A 17,732-nucleotide genomic window follows, 5' to 3' on the forward strand; every position below is an offset into this window, starting at 1 on the left:
AGGAATGGCAGTGCCCCGCCACTGCACAAGGCACTGTACGTATCACTGGAGAGATTCCCTGCCCCAAAACAGCTGACAGCCTAAATGAACAAGGCAGACAAAGGATGGGCAGGAAAACAGATGCACACAGAGAAATGATTAGACCAAGGTCACACAGCAGGTCAGTGGTACAGTTGGGGACAGAAAGCAGGTGCCCCAATTCCCAGTCCAGTGACCTCTCCACTGGCCTTTTCTCCTGCAGTTTAACTATGCCTTCCCCAGCCGCACTGTTCAGTCATTGCAAAGATTTAAATGGACCCCTCATCATAGTATCAGGGCAGCTGCAGATGAAGGCCAAACACTATCCCGTTTTTATACAGACACTCCCTTTGAAAGCAGAACCATGAATCCTCCAACGCAACCATGTCTCTTTCTCTGCCATGCTAAGGGAGAGGGCTGTGCCACCATCTTCACCTCCTCCTTGTTTATTACACAGCAGGTGAGAGCTGCAGAGACGCTCCTGAGAGCAGCCCTTCCCCGCTCCTGCTCACTATTGATCTCTGAAATCCTGCGCTCAGAAGCTATTTGAGTTATTTGTCTGCCACTGTTAAAAGACATAAAAACAGGTCGTATTTTCGGTGCCCGCTCCCAGGGAGATTGTTTATCCCCAAACAAATTAATAGTCCCTCTGTGGAGCTGTAAATATGCTTTTATGTAGCATAATAAATTCTGATTAACAACAATCCTATATCAATTATTTGATTACCTTTGGGGTCTGACATGCAGGCTGCAGCAGCTCCAGTCATTAAACAATAAATCTGCTGCAGACTCCACTTCAGCTAAAATACTCCCCCCAAAAATTAAAAATTATTTATAAAATATTCATCCCAGGGGAAAAATACTTAATATTCCTAAATTTAAAAAAGAAATCCATTAATCTGTCCAATGACATACAGCGCCCACGGCTGGGTTATCGAAGTGCAAAAGAGGAGAGAGAGAAAGGAAAGAAGACAGATAAATTAGGTCCAAGCAATTGGAAAGGTGTCTGGCTACTTGGAAATAAATCAATGCTTGGTCTTTCACACCCCAATCTTGCAGAGAGAATGCCCACTGTAGAAACTGTGAAGCTACTCAGGAAAATGCTTCCCTCTGGAGAACAATTGATCACTGCCCTCTGTATAATAGCCTTTACCGAATTGGAAGACTGTTATCAGGTCCCCCCATAATCTTCTTTTCTCATGTCTAAACATGCCCAGTTCTTTCAACCTTTTCTCACAGGTCAGGTTTTTTAAACCTTTTATCATTTTTGATGCTGTCTTCTGGACCTTCTCCCAAGTTGTTCCCATTTTTCTTAAACAACGCAGAAGCCTCACAAATGCCGAGTACAGCACATTAGGTGGACAATATGGACAAACAGGGCGGGAGGATGATGGGACAATAAAATGAACAGTATTTAGCAGAAGTCCTGGTACACCAGCTTGCCCAACCAGTGCCAAGCGGGAGTGGCTTGTACTTCAGAGGAAGGTTTGAAGGAGGGCTTGGAAAGGTGGCAGCTTTCCCAGCGTTGATGGGGAATTGTTTTCCCATGTCAAGGGATACAGCAAGGGAGAGCGTGGGGGTGTTTGAGGGAGAAGTGGATGCTCTAGGCTCACAACATTGGCAGAGTGAACACAGGAATCAACAGGTGCATTAACTAGTCGAACCAGCAGGTAGGGTGGGGCTATCTGGTAGAGGACCACTGAAGTTTAAATGCTGAATTTAAGTCACGACACACAACTCCAACACAGGCCTCCTTCATTTTTTGCCAGCAACTCCAGAGAATGCAAGTACCAGCTCGGGAGTTCTAACCCAGACTTTACTCTAGGGGGAAGGTATTTTCATGGCAGCTCTCTGTTCCATAGTTAATTGGAGGAAACGATCGACGGACACAAACCCAGCCCTTCCCTTCCAGGAGACCTTTGGCTTTTTGCTTTGTTTGTTGCTTTCTCGGGGTCTGACTGAAGCAGACATGATAGGATATTCCCCAGCCCCCTATACTGAAGCCTGACAACAAACTCAGTTCTCTCAATGGCCTGAAATGAAGGGACTCCAGAGAAAATGAGAACTGTAATAATCAGAGCACTAATCTCCGAATCAGCAGTGCCAGCTCTCACGAATTTATCATGATATCTAGCTGGACTGCTTGCTTGCCTCACCTTTGCCTTGTCCCATTAGCCGGGGTCAGCAGTACAGACCCATACAGCATGTGTGATCAGCACAACTTTTACAAACAAGCCGGGCTTGATGTTCCTGTTTTGAAAGTGTTTTTCTTCTCCTAGGTGATCTGCCTGCCATGGCTGACAAGCTCCACCGGCCCAACAGAAACAAAGAGAAGTGAAATGACTTGCCCCAGGTCACCCACGCTCTCGCTATATTTGGTGTTTCCTTAAATCTCCAGCTCCTGGAGTCATGTGATTATATACGGTTCTCAAGTATCTTTTTTAATTAGTTTCCAAACCTTGTGATAGCACAGAAAAGCTAAAATATGTGGCGCCAAAACCAGAAGGTAAATAAAAAGAACCCAAAACTTTATTATGATTTAAACTCCTCTGAATTCACGGGGGCAGCAAAGGTGCTGGCTGGAACGCATAGCTGTAAATTGGTTCCTTCAGATTCCAACCGGCAAGTAGATTTTGGAGCAAAGCACCAGGTCCATTGGTCTGCTTACTGATCCTCCAGTAGAAGCCAGGCACCAGTGGAATCATCCTATAATGGCATTTACTGGAATTTTCACTGTGGAAAGGGCTTCAATTTCAGGCTATTCTGGAACACCGGAATCAGGGCACACAAATCTCCCAGCTAGTATTACCACTGTCCTATTTACTCTTATTAATAATACTTTGCAATTGCATAATTACATGGCTGTGTGGGATAGGAAACAAGCCACACCCCATGCTCTGCCCACTAGGCCACAGTACCTCCTGCAATGCCAATCACAGAGCATGACCCCAATCCTGCAAACAATTAACCACATGTATAACTTTACACTCACAAGTAGTCCCAATGAAGACACGCAGTTACACACCTGCTTAGGAGCTCACAGGATTGGGACCTGACAATAGATGACTTGCCAGAACAAACTGGGAAAACTTTCTGATTGTTTCCTTGCCACAGAAAAATAAAGGTTGAAATAGTCTCTGGCCAGATTTTCATATTAAAATATCCCTCACTTGGGCTATATGATGTGCTCCATGCAGAGCTAAAACGTAATGCCAAGTTTTCAGAGGCGCTTCAGCTCAAGCTCTAGATTTGTACCTGAAGTTTTTGTGTGTGGAAACTTTTCCATGTGCAAATCCACACCCCCACATTTGCACATGCAAGTCGGGAACCTGGGTGTATATGTACTCAATCTGCACATTCAAATGCAGGGTTTTATACAAGCAAAAATCTGTTGATATGTAAATAGGGTCTGAATGAATGCTTCCCTGACAGCTCACTGGGAGGGGGAGAGACTTTGAGTGTGTTTATGTAAATACAGTTTGCTCCTGCTCTGCTTAGATATTCAGCACATAGAATGGTGCCAAAGTAATCAATTTTCACTGGTGTTGGGTACAAATCACTTTAGTACTGAATATAGGAGGGAGTGAAATGCTGTTATCAAATTGTTGTAATTATTGTAGGAATACAGGGAAGCAGGACTGTGCTTAACCTGTCCCAAATGAGGGGGGTCACCTTCAGCTGAAAGGACCTTGTTAAGCCAGAAGCTCGAATGCCAAAGCCTGTGACAGTAAGAGAACTGGGGACAGGTGTCCCATCTAGGAGACTGCACACCATCACCAAGGGTCCTTCCTGGACTGGTTTAACCTGTTCTTCCCCACTGTTTAAAGAAAGAGCTAAATGGGCTTCATTAGGAGCCTCTTTGTTCTTTTAAATGCTCAATCAGAGATAAAAATCAGTTGTGGTGGGACCGTGTTTCTGCTAAGAGCTAAAAATCACTGAGAGCTGAGATCACTTGAGATGGGGCTCTGTTTCTACCCAGTCTGCAAAGAGCTGGAAATTACTAAGAGACTGATGTGCAGAGGTCACAGCAGAGAGGCCGGTGGTAGCAGAAGACAGCTGGCGAACGAGTGGCTGGTGAGACGGAGAGGTGCAGCATGCGGCCAGCAGGGCGGCTGCTGGAGAGGTGTGGCCAGCAGGGCTGCTGGGGGAGAGGGCCGGAGCAGAGCCCCAGAGAGAGGGGCGACAAGTGAGTGCTCCAGCAGCGGAGCGAGCAAGGTGCCTCTTGACACCCCCCCTCCACCCAGGGTGGGAGGTGAATTCTGCAGATGCAGCTCTGAACTCTGGGTCTGCACTGACCAAGGACAGCAGCTGTGAATGGGGTGCACAGAAGGGATGGGCATGCTCAAGGGACTTTTGGGTTGCTGGACTTAAGAACCTGAGGGGAAAAGGACACTGCCCAACTTACTTGGGGGTGGGTCTTTGGCTTAGGGTTTACGTTTATGAACCCTGTTTGTGGTGTTTTCCCAAATTAACGCCGAGTTACTTCCCTACTTTTATTAAGTTTCTTTTCAGATTCTGTGCTTGCGAGAGGGGAAGTATTGCCTCTCAGAGGTGCCCAGGGCCGGTGTGTAATTGTCCCAGGTTACTGGGTGGGAAGCTCGAGATGGTTCTGTATTGATAGAAAGAAACCCCTAGATATTGAACCCGGCCCTGGTTGCTGCTGGCTTCGCCTGGCAGAAGGGTTACAGATACAAATGTCAGAGGCTTCCTTTAAAAACATGGCCTTGTAGTTTCCACCCAGTGCAAATCTTCCCCCTCACCACTCCCCCATTCAGTACATTTCCTCTCTGTGTACTGGCTGAACCAGACCCTTCACTACTGGTTTGGTGTTCTCTTTTTAGTAAGAGAAATGCGCTACTTCCCTATGATGTAATCACACTTGACAGGATACTGGTATTGATAGAGGTTGGAGTTGACACCGTGTCACTGTCAGTAAACTAATCAGAATCCCAGCAAGCCAGGGGGTAATCGGAGCACGCAAAAATTAATTCATTACAAAATAAAGCCAGGGGGTAATAAATAAAAAAAGAGTGAAGGTCACAGAGATACTAGTATTTCCAGAGTGGCTATCTTTTCTCTGACCCTCTACTGAGCCAGAAGACATCTGCAGAGCCTTGGTCTAGTCTGAGGACAGATGGTCAGATGGACACTGCAAAGCAGAGATGGACAAAAATATTTCACAAAAACAAAATTTTTGTGAAAAAAATTCTCACTTTTTGCAAAATTTTTCTTTTCTTTTAAATCAACTTGGAAACAAAATGTTCAGGGTTGCTTCTTTTTCTTTGTTTTTTATTCTCCTCCCTTTCCCATGTCAACATGGAAAACCAGAGAAGGGAAGAACACACACACACACACACACCCCGAAAAAAACCCCAAAACAAAACTGAAATTTTCCATAAAAAATTGTTTCTTTTAAAAACCAGCAGAACAAAAATTATTTTAAAATTTGTTTAATTTTTCACAAAAAATCATTGCTATTTTTTGTGCAGGAGTGGGACAGGGTTACACTTTTCCTTTTGTCAGGCACCTCCAAGTCAAACAGCTGTTACCCCCCCCCCCCCGAAAGATACGCAGGCTAGGACCCTTCTTTCTCCTTGAGATTCAACTAGCTTTGAAGTGTCTCCAAAATGTGACCGACAGCTGCTTTAGGATGTAGCCCCCAGCAGTCCTGCCCTTGCAGCCATCAGGTGAGCTGGCTGATTGTAGCAGAACCTTATCTCCGTGCAGCTACCAAAGAAGACACAGAGATGAGGCTCACGTGTATGAACTGTAACGAGTAGAGCTGTTCAGGAACTGGCATTTCCATTTTGCGGGAAATTCTGTGATTTCAAAACTTGTTTCATTCTGAATCAGAGAGAAAACAAAGAATGTCTAGGTTTCCAACAAAACAAAATTTCCACACAAAAAAATTTGATTCTGGACCAAAATGTTTCATTTCGATTTTGACACTTGTAAAAAAAAAATTAGAAAAGGAATGTCTGAAACAAACCCTGAAACGTTCTGTTCTGAAAATATCGAAACAGAATGTTTCAGCCGTAGCAAAACACCTTTTCCATTGTTCCCCCCCACAACAAAATGGCATTTCCAATGGAGAAAATGTTCTGTTGGAAAATTGTCAGCCAGCTCTACGAACAATACAGGGCAGGTGCGGCCATCTGACTCCTGGCCAAGTGGAAGCACAGATTCCGGTGACGCGAAGTCTGAGCCTAATCAAAACCAGAGACACAAGCTAATGGGTCAAATTTGTCCTTACTCAGTCAGATTCCCAGTCAAGTCGATGGGAATTGCAGGTGCTCAGAATCGGGCCCTAAGTGCTGGAGAGTGCAAATCCAGGTTTTCTCACCCTCCCCCCACACACACACACACAAACTCACTCTCCTGCTGGTAATAGCCCATCCAAAGTGACCACTCTCTTTACAATGTGTATGATAATCAAGGTGGCACCAACTCAGGAACATGAGAAAGGGCAGCCCAGCCCTCTAGACCAGCAACGAGCAGCCATGTGCACTGTGGCATTATGTCTGCAGGCTGCCTAGGAGCCAGGAAGGGGCAGACACAGAGCGCTCTGACACCTGTTAATGGGTCACCAGGTGGTGGGCTGGAACTGACTGGCTCCTAAGAGCCCTGTGGACTGGGGTTTGACACCCAAGGTCTCTGACATCATGGTACTGCAGAGGTGACAAACTTATGATGTGACCGCCATTTACTCCGAAATCCTCCCCAGGTTGAATCCCAGGAGTTCTCTGAGAACTTTCGCAGCCAGGAAGAGGTATATGCTCCCTGGACTATACCCCAATCTGGCTGTGGGATTTATGGGTGCTTGCTGAAGCTGGCTGCGTTGTCTCCTCTGTGCTGTGCTCCCCTGCAGAAAGTAGTTCATTCATTAGGATGCTTAGCAGTGAGGTTAGTGAACCTTCCCCAAGTTCTCAATGGTCAGGATGCCCCCGCCACTGCAGAAAGGGCCATGGGCCCCCTGTGAATTATGGCCCTGCTGCATCATTTCCCAATTCCCCGCCTCCCAAACCTTGGGGATAGAGACGGCGTCTATGGGGTGCGCTAGAGTCTTCATACAAAAGGCTTTATTTCCCCTGACTCAGGAGAAACGGACACAACCCAGGAGGCTTCCAGCCACGTTCCTCTAATCATCTGTCTGCCATGCCTTGGTGCCATCAATTAGAGTTGATTTTTAATCGATGTTACTAAGGCTTTGCCTACCGCTAACCTTATTAAAAAATAAATCAGCCATAGGAGGAAGTGCTGACGGGGGACCCAAGGGTTTCGGTTGAGGTCCTTGCAGCAGCGTTCTGAGCAGCCCTGGGCTGGCAAAGAGAGATTCCTGTTTGGAGCAGAGAGAACAGGCAAAGCCTCATCTCTACATGTGGAACAAGCCTGCTGGGAGTGGACAGCAGCCGAGTAAACGCTGAGCCATTGGCTCTGCAAGTTAGGGGTCGTGGTAGGAGAGGGAGGCGGCCTGAAAGGGGAGACACTGGGCATGCAGAGCTCTGCTCTGAGACCACACAGCTGTGGATTGATACACCTGCTTCACCAGGGTACTGGGGCAGTAAATACAACCAGCTGTCTCTTTATCCAGCCGCCATACATCCGCTGGTGAGAAATACACACTGCGGGGTCCAGCTTTGAAGATCATTTGGGATCTCGAGTCACTGCCTAACAGAATCAGTGATGGGGAAGGGGGAGGAAAGGAGGGTCTCTCAAAGGTTTTGGAGGTGCAGCACCCAAATGTTACCCAGACATTGTCCCAACTGCAGAAGTAGACTGAGGAAGCAGGACTCCCCTTTGGCATGTGCAGCAGGAAAAGTCAGGACAGAAACTGCATGACAACAAAGAACTGTTCTGAAAACTACCCCTATGCTTTTGAGCCCTAAAAATGCAGATTAAGCCTTGGGAATGAATCTGAGCAAAGGAGCTTCTTGTTTAACCTCCTTCTGGTCTCCCATCCCTCACCAAGACCCTGTGTTGTCAAAAATGAATGTGCAGAAAAAATGAACCCTAAGAGAAGCCTTCACCCACTGCAAACACCGAGCAGCCAAAGAGGCCAGGCCAAGAACTGATGCCAGGGAAAGAATCCAGATGTTAACATCTGGGTCCTGCTGAGGCCAATCTCGTTAGTGTGGCTTTAGATGCTGGGCTCATTGCCAGGCACCCGACAGAGAAAAAATAATCATCACTCCCAGCAGCCAGGCATTGAACGGGTGCTAATTGAATGTTGAAATTAAAGGCTTCATAGCAGGGTGGATAAAAATGGATGATTTTTTGGACAGTATCAAAATAATCGGATTTTTTTATTTTGTTATTTAAATTATAATACGTTTTTCTTTTTGAAAAACTTTAAATAAACCTGTTTAAAATGAAATCTGAATTTAATACAAAATATGTTAAGGCCTAAGCTTATTATAATCTCTTAGAACATTTAAATAAAAAATAGATATGCTGAATCTATCAGCCTCTATCAAAAACTTTGAGTTAAAGGCTATTTTCCTATATAAAGAGAGAATCAGGGGAAAACATCTAACTTTTGAGGCCAGGCTTTATAAATATGGCACAATAGGCCATGTACTGTAGTAAGGGCTTGATCCTGTGAGGGACCGAGGGGCTGGACTGCTGAGGGCAAGAGATTGGCAAAGTCGTCACAGGTGTTGGGACCCGGTCTCTGACTGCAGAAGACACCCACCAGCACATGTCTCATCAGGATCATCCACTGAGTCCACCTGGGGGCGGAGGGGAAGCTCCTATTTTATAACGTCTCCCTACTTGGGCTGTGATTGGCTCAGTTCTCAAACTATGAACAGTTCTGACTCCACCCACCATGGAAACAATGGTTATATCAACCAATGAGGATGCACCTTCCGTTAGAAAATACTTGAAGTACAAATGGAAAAGCTGATTAGAATTGACGGTTTACATCAAGGCTTTCAAGTTGGTGATTGAAATCGCCTTGATTAGAAATTGGTCCAGTAAAAGATATGACCTCACCCACCGTGAGTCTCCTGATTTAAATCAATCCTCTCTGCTGCAAAAGTATCCGCACTGTTGTAAGCAAAGAGGGCGAGAAACGATCAGCTCAGTGCATCTCGGTAGGGCGACAGAGGGCAATGTGCTATGGGCTTTTCACAGCCCCAGCGCAGGACAGCCCCACCCGTGGGTATGTGGCTAGGCTGTAAATGCAGCCGTAACAAGAACCTGTGTTCTGGCCAGGTGCAGAGAGCAGCCTCTCGTGAGCTTTTTTTTGTTTTTGGGTTTTTTTTGGGGGGGGGGGGGGGGGGAGGGGGAATACTTTGACTTCCCAAGGAAATCAGTGTAACAAGCAGCACTTCCACAGCCCGTGACTGTCATCGTGGTTTGCATAGAAAGGAAACAGTCACAGCATCCAAAAAAGGCTTTACTTTGTGGGGTGACCAACCTCAAAAGTTGGTAGCACTTCCTCCTGTACTCTGGTGCCACGGACGTCACTGGCCGCATATCTGCCAAGGTGGAATCCCCAGCCTCCCCGGTAACAAGGGGCCGTGATCTCGCAGCAGCAGGATCTTGTGGTTAAGGCTCCGGAATAGGATTAAGGACACCTGGGTTCAATTCCAAGCTATTCAACAGACTTCCTGTGTGATCCTGGGCAAATCACTTAATCTCTCTGGGCTTCTAATCAGCTAGGAAGGAGTACTGCCGAAAACGATCTGGAGGAGGCTACAGTGTATCACAGACTAAATGAGAGTCAACCATGTCACACTGTTGCAAAAAAAAAGCAAACATTCTGGGATGCACTGGCAGAGTGTTGTCAACAAGATACAGGAAGTAATTCTTCCACCCTGCTCAGCACGGACACGGCTTCAGCTGACGTAGTGTGTCCAGTTCTGGGCACCACACTTCAGGAAAGATGTGGACAAATTGGAGAAAGTCCAGAGGAGAGCAATAAAAATGATAAAAAGTCTAGAAAACATGAAAAAAACCCAGAAAAAATTGGGGTTGTTTAGTCTAGAGAAAAGAAGATTGAGGGGGGACGTGGTAACAGTCTTCAAGTACATATACAATTATTATAAAGAGGAGAGTGATAAATTGTCCTCCTTAACCACGGAAGACAGGACAAGAAGTCATGGGCTTAAATTTCAAGGGAGATTTAGGTTAGACATTAGGAAAAGCTTCTAACTTCTCAGGGCAGTTAAGCACTGGAACAAATTACTTTCGGTTGCCGAGGTTGGGAATAGAGGCACGCTGGTGTGGTAGGGATGGTCTAGATAATACTTAGTCTTGCCTCCGTGCAGGGGACTGGACTAGATGGCGTATCGAGGTCCATTCAAGGCATGGGTAGGACTCATTTCCTCCCAACATCCAACTCTTGAAACAGTCACCTAAATGTACAAGATTAACCATCACCTCTACAAATCTGTACGTTTGCAAGGCCAAGGGGCAGCTCAGCCAGCCCTGACACTGCTGCATTCCTCTATCCCAGCAGTTCTCACAGTGTGGGTCAGGACCCCAGAGGGGATCACAACCCCGTTTTAATGGGGTCGCCAGGACTGGTCTTAGACTTGCTGGGGCTCAGGGCTTCAGCCCTGGGTGGCAGGGCTCAGGTTACAGCCCCCCTCTCCTCAGGGCTGAAGCTCTTGGGGTTTGGCTTTGGCTCCAGCTCCCCAGCCCAGGGGTCAGGCTTTGGTCCCCCTCCTGTCGTCTTGTTGTAATTTTTGTTGTCAGAAGGGGGTCGCAGCGCAATGAAGTTTGAGAATCGCTGCCCTATCCCCAATCTAGGCAACCCTGATACACCTGTAGCTGCCTCCCCCTGCCTGAGTAACCCAAATGCAGCACCCCCCTTTCCACCCGGACAATTCTGATGTACCCATGTCACACCACACTCCCTCCTCCCTTGGGTAACCCTAATGCACCTGGACCCATCCTCCCACCCGGCCGGTCACAGTCAGACTGATTTTCCTCGTCTGAGCTGTCAATACCAAGATATACAAACCCCTCTTGTTACTGTCCCGGCTGCCCGACTTAACAGGCCACGTAACATATTCCTTCTGGTAAAAAGGAAAACTCCGTTTAATTATTCAACGTCAGCTCAGCTGATGGCTCCCTGGGAGATTGATCCTGGCTGAGGGTTTTGTTTGCTAATGAGGCCAGGTTGGCTTTGCAAAGCAGTGGACAACATCCCACATTATCTCCATCTCTACCGCAGAATCCCCCCGCCCCACCCCGCCCCAAGCAATCTCTCCCCTCCTCAACCCCTCTTCCTCCTCCTCACATGTGGGAGGGGGACACAGGCATATAATGTATCCATGTCAGTGGTGCACATGATTGCTCCACAGTGAAGGCGGGGAGGGCGCCAGAAGTCCTTTTAAAAATTAGTTATCTGCTCCTCCTCAAATATTTGTGTGAATTACGGCCCAGAGATAAAAGTGCAAACGACAGCACTGGATTTGGAAATCCTAGTCGGTGAATGGATTCCATTGTGCGCCGAAATGCTGGTACACTGATCCACTGCACTGTAATGGCACCGGGGGCTTTAAGAGGGGATACAGAGCCCTTTCCCTCTAGCCTGCTTATTCTAATCCATCTGAGGATTCTGAAGTCCCTGCACTCCCCCAGCTGCTTGGCGTATCACTAAAACCACCCCTGCAATCGGCACTGATCACCCCCATGGGTTGGCAGCTCCGGCACAGAGGCCAAGAGCAGAAAGGCCCGTGGTGACTGAGCTCCTTCTCACCCTTCGAGGCCGGTCCTCATAGCGATCAGGCAAAGCCTCTGTAGCTTGCATGGTTTGGTCGGCCTCGCCGCACAGATAATACTCCAGCACACGCGGGGAAGATTTTGGGGTGACATATAGAAAAAAAGAGCGCATGGGCAGGCACTACCCAGGCAAACAGAACTGCATCCAGCAGAAGGCGCTCTGGAAGGGCTACGTGCAGCCTACTGGAGAACAGCTCAGCTGCTACAGACACTGTGATACAGTCAGATTCAGGATCTGGACTGGGATTATTGCAATACCAGACGCTTCCTTCTCCTGCCAGATGTTTTTGTTGCGGAGGGAGATGCTGAGTGTATGGCGGTGGGTGGATAAACCTAACAGCTTATTTATATCTCCCCCGCCCCCAGTTTCAGCACCAAACATCCGCCATCTGGCCAGCATTAGCGTCACATGGAGGAAGAGAAGCTCATACTGTCCTGTCTCCTCCTCCTTCCCTCTGGAAACCCTCTGACACTCCTGAGGCAATTTCCTTCCCTTTGGAGTCATCTGGGAGGTTTCTTCTTCTTCCTGTTTTATTTTTCCCCCTCCCTGCCCCCCAAACACCTGAACTGAAAAGCAACTGTGTGCTCGTCACCTTCAATCAGCGCTCAGGAAGCGACCGATATTATCCAAACATCATGGCAACTGGCAAGAGCTGCTCTACACTGGTCAAATCATTCCCTTTTAATGAAGGAAAATCCTACACACCCCCATCAGGACGTGTTCCCCAGAGAGGGACACGACTGGTTCATATTTACATGCTGCAACAGCAGCAGTTGGGGGTGGGGAGAGGAGTTTGGTAAGACCCCGGAGAGAGCCTGGACTTGACTCTTCCCTCTATCTTTGGAGAACAAAATCCTGGCCATGAGTTTCTGCATAAGCAAATCCATTTCTCCCCAGAAGATCAGTGCTTTGGGGGGGGGGCCCATTTCATCCTGTGCCTACTCATGCACTACTGCTAGAGGCTGACGCACACACTGTAACGAGCAATGTCAGCAGAAGGCAGAAGAATGCTCCATTCCTGATTTCTTTTATGATGGGTTAAGGGCCTAATCTAGAGATGCCAACCACCCACAGCTCTCAGTAGAGTCATTTGCTCCCAGGATCAGGCCCTGCAGGTGTGCTCTGTGGGTACCATATTAAAGGTGAGGTTTGCTCCAGGATCACAAGTCACCCGTTCCTCAGTGACTGTGCCAGAACAAGGCAATAGACACGTGGAGGGCTTGAACATGGTTGATACATACTGTTAGCTCCAGGTAGGGTGGATCTTTTAGATACTCTCAAAGTTTTCCTAAACCCTCACTCCCCATTAGCTCTTAGTCCACGTTTCAATAGACTTGGGCTGAGATTTTCAAAAGTGACTAATGACTTTTGGAAGCCCAAACTTGAGACCTCTTAGAGTCCCGATTTTTCCAAAAGTGCCCTGCACTGACCCTCTGAAAATCAGGCCTATTTAAAGGGTCTCACTCTGGACACCCAAAATTGCTAGACACTTTTGAAAGCCTTGGCTTTAAAAAATAATCCAGCTCCCTGTTGAGCCAGGGGAACCTGTTGCTCTTGGGTGAGCAGCAGCTTCAGAGTAAAGCACATGCTATTCTTTCAGAGACCATTCTTACAAAGCCCGTACCTCACGCCCATGCTGTTCCCTGGGGTATTTCACACATTCATAATGGCACATGCATTTTCAAGTCTCCCAGCACAGTCAGCGCATCAAGAGAGGGATTCCTCTCAGAAAGCTACATTTCCCATGCAACTCCAGAGCGACGGACGGGTTTGATGACTACCTGCTTACGCAGTGAGTTAAACTTCTCTCTAAACAAAGTTACACCTTGTACAATCCCTGCACTGGAATAACTCCCCTGTTTTCGAGCTCATCAAGTTATTCAGCACAAATGAGAGAGAGGTTAATGCCAAAAGCCAATTCAAGCAACAACAAAAAATGCATTTTTATTAGGGAATAAGTAAGAGACAGATAATACAGCTGATCAGTTACAGCTGCTTTTTTTCCAGGCCCATAGTGTCTGGGGACAAAGGACAGCAGTTACTAATGGTGCTGTTTTATCTAAGAGGATGATGGATGATGGTGGAAGAGAAAGAAAGGGGAAAACGAAGACATTAGCACATCAATGGTGGGCCTGTGACCTCCCTCAAGAGACGCAAAGCGACTTAATGAAATTTTAATTAGACAGCATGCAGTGCACTGTCACTGGGTACCAGCTCAGACCTTTTCACCAGCAGGCTATGATTATCTTTGCTTGAGATGAGTCCTTTCCGAGTATTAGTGGCAGAGCTCGGCTAATCATTCTAGGCATGGAGCACTCACCACAGCTCACAGAAACGCTCCTGTCTTGCTCCTTAGAACAAAGGCTCATCAGAGAGGGGACAGAATGGAAGGTGACTGCAGCCAACTGCCTTCTTTGCCTCCTGCAAGCATCTCACTACAGTCCACAGGCCTAGAGGTATACACCGTGGAATTGCATGCCCCTGAAATGTCATCCATGATGTTCAGCAAATCTCACACTGTCCTCTCCTCTGAGTTGCCACAGAATGTGTGACGCAACACTTAATCCACAAAATCTTGACCAATCTACTCAGGATACCTGTTTCTCAAGGGTCATCTTTAATGACTCACCATTTGTTTGTTTTGCCCTGATGACTTCCGTTATGAAAGTTGAACATTCTCCATTCACTGTGCACCTTTTCCAAAGTAAAAGCATCGCCCACCAATGGATGTAGCCAGAGCTTGACCTCTCAACTTCACATTGAAACAGAGGTTTCCATTCCACATTGAACTGAAGTTATCAAAAATAATTCTGACATGGGCCAATCTGAAGTTTCTAGCCACTTAGATGTTTCTGTGGCTCATCCCTCGAGCATCCAACCAGCTCACAAACAATTCATCCACCATGCCCCCGGGAGGTGCTATTAGTCCCATTTTACTCTGGAGAAATGAGACCCAGAGTTTGTGACTTGCCCAAGGTCACATACAGAGTCTGTGGCAAAGCTGGGCATTGAAGCGGTGGTCTGGACTCCCAGTCCATTGTCTTAGTCACAAGCCCATGCTTCCTCTCTGCAGTTAGTTTTATCTCCGTTAAATTTTCTATAGCATGCCACAGTGTCCAATCCAAACGGAAGGCCCACTTCTCCAACCTTGACATCATGGATAAAATAAAGAGCACATCACAAAACAAAAGCAACAGCCGTATACAATTTTGCTCCTTGCTGAGAGAAATGGGGAAGGAACCGCACATCATTTAGGAGAGTCATATCACTTGATGCACCACTGGGATGAGCTCCAATACCTTGGTGACGGTGGGTGTTGTCCAAGAACCTGAACAGAGTATGGTCTAATTCCTGCCAGAGTTGCTCTAACTGGAACAGACTGACGAAGTAAACAGCGGATTAATGTTTCCAATTTTTCTTCACAACCTTTGACACAAATTGAACCTTAGTTATTGTTTGCTGATTAATGAAATGACCGGAAGGGTAACCCAGATGAACACCTTGCTTTTGACCCAAACCTTCAATGTTGCTTAAGCTCTAACCGCATGGATGAACAGAAATAAGCCATCTGTGGCACTCACAGCCACAAGATATTACTGAGGCAAAGAGTCAAATACAATTAACAAAAGGTGTAGTGAATAATAAGAGTATCATCAGCAGTTGCATTAGGCAGGATAGAAGTTTAAACAGGACAAACCAACCACTCAGTACCTAGCTGTAGGAAAAAACATTGCCCCATAGGCCTGGTGTTGCAGAATGGTCCACGATGGTGGTTTTACGCTGTCCTTTCCGTCATCCGGGACTGGCTGCTACTGGAGACAGGTGACCCCCTGTTGCCTTCACTGGGGCTGCTCAGGTCCTCCAAGCTCAGCACAGGCTTAAGTGCTTTGCTCAGTTGGGACCTAGATTCAATACAGCAGTTCTGTGTTCCCATTATCAAGGATATCTTCCATTCAGTGAATATAAGTCACAGAACTCCGGATGCCTAATCAAACAGCATAAAATCCATAGCGAAGTAATATGCCTAGAGAGGAAGACACTGGTTTCAGAAATGCTGACACGCCCCTCCAGTCTCCTGCCAAAGCTGTACAAGCATAATTAGGAATCAAAGTAACTGACAGCAGCAGCCCGGAAGAACCCGCTCTCTTGGGAGTGTTCTTGTATTGAGGACTCAACTGATTCGTGTGTTGATAATGCCAAACAAGTACCGATCCTGCAAGCTGCTCTGTGTGGGCGCCTCGTGAGTCAACAGGACACTGCACAAGTGCAGGGGGTCAAGTTCTTATTGTTATTTGTGTTGCGTTAACACCTTGGGGCCCCAGTCATGGGCCAGGACCCTGTTGTGCCAGGCGCTGTACAAACCCAGAACAAGAAGACAGTCCCTGTCCCTGACAACCCAAGTATGGGCACCTACTGGGATTTTCAATGGTAGTTAGGCAGTTGGGTGCTTTGAAAATCCCACAGAGCACCCATCTGCAACTTTATACCTTTAAAACTCTGCCTCAAAGTGACCTGCTAAGATCACAATGGGAGTCAAGTGGCAGAGGTACAACTTGGAGAAGCTACACAACTGGAATTGATTAGCCCCAGGTCAACCCTAAAAGGATCCACGGAGGGATTTTGCCCCCCACCTTCCCCTCCATTGCTGTCTGTCTGTCTGGTTTTCATTCCATGCCCATCATCGTGGTATCTGATCAACTAGCTAGGTGCATTATGGGGTTTGCTTTGACTTTCTCTGAAGCCTGAGCATTGAATCCTGCTAGAGACAAGATCTCAGACTTGATCAGACCAGTGGTGTCACTGGGTCAGGCAAATCCTCCATTCCTAATCTGAATTCCCTAGTTTGAGCTCTGTGCTGACAGAATGTTCATCCTCTTGTAGATTCTTCAGAGGCAAATGGTCAATGTGTTTCCAGGCTGAATATCAGGGGCTGATCAAGTATTTTGTTGTTTTGAATGACATGCTTTGCAAAGCCTGAAAATAATTGGAGACTATTGGTGGGGTGGGGGGGGAGATAGATGTTTGAGATCAAAGAGCACTTTCACTTTCAAACCGCAGCACTTGACATAAGAGACAGGCCAGCCTGATGTTTCCATTGGAAAAATATATATATAAATAAACAAACTCTCTCAGAATACAGAACTACTTTTGCCTTCCTCAGAGCCCGAAATAAGTAGCACGAACTCATACTGACTTCCTGTGTCCCTGAGGAGCTGGAGCAAGTCTCCTTAACTCTGAGAGGCTGACAGTGGTGCCCAGATTTAAGGCTCTGAGTCACCAAGATACTGTACAGAACTGACTGACCAAGACCCTGACACGGGTGACCCTTATTTACAAGAATAGCTCTAATACGGATTCCGCTCGTAAACTGGTTCATTGACTGCGGAGCCTTAAATCTGGGCAACAACATGCTGTCGTCTTTCCTTACTTGACGAACACCAGAATTTTGATGAGGGGACTGGGTCTCAGTTTTGATGGCGTGTTGGTCGCACAGATGTACCAGCCTTTTGCAGCAGGTCACGTGTTCCTGACTTGCCAGTGCAAGAGAACCCTGTGTCTGCAGCCTGCATCATCCCAGCAACAACCATCTGCGTGTCAAGGCAGAGATGGAGAGAGAGACAACAGCCACCTTTCTGAGGAACCCATGCTTTGGGTCTGTGTGTTCCAAGTTCCGGTTTTGTAGCAAGCTTGGAACATAGAATCATAGAATCATAGAATATCAGGGTTGGAAGGGACCCCAGAAGGTCATCTAGTCCAACCCCCTGCTCAAAGCAGGACCAATTCCCAGTTAAATCATCCCAGCCAGGGCTTTGTCAAGCCTGACCTTAAAAACCTCTAAGGAAGGAGATTCTACCACCTCCCTAGGTAATGCATTCCAGTGTTTCACCACCCTCTTAGTGAAAAAGTTTTTCCTAATATCCAATCTAAACCTCCCCCACTGCAACTTGAGACCATTACTCCTCATTCTGTCATCTGC

General features: G+C 47.0%; 1 protein-coding gene across 1 annotated transcript in view; it reads right to left on the reverse strand.

Annotated features, from left to right (window-relative positions):
* LHFPL7 (LHFPL tetraspan subfamily member 7) overlaps positions 1 to 17,732 on the reverse strand; it is a 146,694-nt gene that overhangs the window by 124,893 nt on the left and 4,069 nt on the right. The gene's annotated exons all lie outside the window — the stretch shown is intronic.

This window comes from Lepidochelys olivacea, assembly GCF_965140295.1.
Source record: "Lepidochelys olivacea isolate rLepOli2 genome assembly, chromosome: 17".
Classification (NCBI taxonomy): Eukaryota; Metazoa; Chordata; order Testudines; family Cheloniidae; genus Lepidochelys; species Lepidochelys olivacea.